This window comes from Garra rufa, chromosome 3, assembly GCF_049309525.1.
Source record: "Garra rufa chromosome 3, GarRuf1.0, whole genome shotgun sequence".
Taxonomy (NCBI): Eukaryota; Metazoa; Chordata; class Actinopteri; order Cypriniformes; family Cyprinidae; genus Garra; species Garra rufa.
The window spans coordinates 24048389-24049863 of record NC_133363.1 but is presented as its reverse complement, the minus strand read 5'-3'; the positions used below and the strand labels follow the sequence as shown (position 1 = coordinate 24049863).

At 52.0% G+C, this 1475-nt stretch overlaps 1 non-coding gene across 1 annotated transcript; it reads right to left on the bottom strand.

Annotated features, from left to right (window-relative positions):
- Positions 1-899: 899 nt before the first annotated feature.
- On the bottom strand, positions 900-971 carry trnae-uuc (transfer RNA glutamic acid (anticodon UUC)). Its single transcript has one exon. It is a non-coding gene; the product is annotated as a tRNA-Glu (tRNA).
- Between the last annotated feature and the right edge of the window lie 504 nt (positions 972-1475).

The window sequence follows — 1475 nt, the reverse complement described above, 5'->3', positions numbered from 1 at the left end:
GGCCCTCTGACCCTGCGGCTCCACCCCGGCTCTGTGCTCCCTCGTCTCCGTTGTCGGCCGTCGGCCCACCAGCTCCTCCGGGCTCCATCGTCTCTCCGGCTCCGCCCCGGTCAGTTGTCGCCCCACCTTCGCCTCTGGACTCTACTCCTCCGGCTGCGCCTCGTCACTCCGTCCTGCCGGCTCTGTGGACCTCCTCCCTCCCGTGGGCACAGCCTCGATCCTCTGTCACTCCGGCTCCGCTGCGTACCTCCGGACCTCCATCTCCGCCGGGGTCGCCAGAGCCTTGGGTTCCGCCTTGGCCCTCCGGATCCTCTGTGTCGCCCAGGACCATCGACTCTCCGGTTCCGCCTCGGGCTCCACCGGCTCCACCTCCGTCGGTCGGCCCCATGCAGGAGCCAACCCTTCCTCCATCATGGCTTCTCCCTCCGTCGGCTCCGCCTCAGTTCGGGGTTCCAGTACCCCTACATGGACCTGGCCCTCCATCCCTCCCCCTGTTCCGCCTCCGCTCCACCACCCTCCAGGTTGTATTATGTGGTTAGAGCGTCTGGAAGCCGCTCCTTGGGGAGGGGCTCTGTCATGTATCTGGTCTGTCTTCTCATCATGAACTCTTGCACACACATTCTGGACTGCAATCCCCATAAGCCACTGCACCAATCACTGCACACAGCTGCTCCTTGTTTCCCACTGAACTGATTGCTGCACACACCTGTTTCACATTTACCCACATGCATTTAAGCCACAGACACACACTCTTCCTTGCGAAGTCTTACCGTTCCCTATGGTCGTAATTCCGAGCGTTTTCCCTTGTGTTGGTTTCTCTGTGTATGACTCTGGACTGTGTACCCCGTTGACGATTCCTGCTACCTGCCATTGCGACCATTGCCTGTCTATCGAACTGGTTCCCATACCGGGAGTCGAACCTGGGCCGCCTGGGTGAAAACCAGGAATCCTGACCGCTAGACCATATGGGACGATAAGACTTCGCAAGGTGGCTGTGTGTGTGTGAAGCTTAAATGCATGTGGGTAAATGTGAAACAGGTGTGTGCAGCAATCAGTTCAGTGGGAAACAAGGAGCAGCTGTGCGCAGTGATTGGTGCAGTGGCTTATGGGGATTGCAGTCCAGAATGTGTGTGCAAGAGTTCATGATGAGAAGACAGACCAGATACATGACAAATATACTACAATATACTATAATTTACTAGTTTACTATAGTATATACTAAAGTTTACCACAGTATTTACTGCAGTTTATGTACTCACTATAATCAGTACTACAGTATGTTGTAGTTTAAGTTAACAAAGTGTAATACTAAAATATACTACAGCATACTACAGTAAATATTAAAGTTTACGAAAGTGAGTTTATGAACTCACTAGTCAATACTACAGTATGCTGTAGTTTAAAGGTGTAGTAAATACTATAATATACTACAGTATACTATAATTTACTGCAGTTTACTACAGTGTTTACTAAAG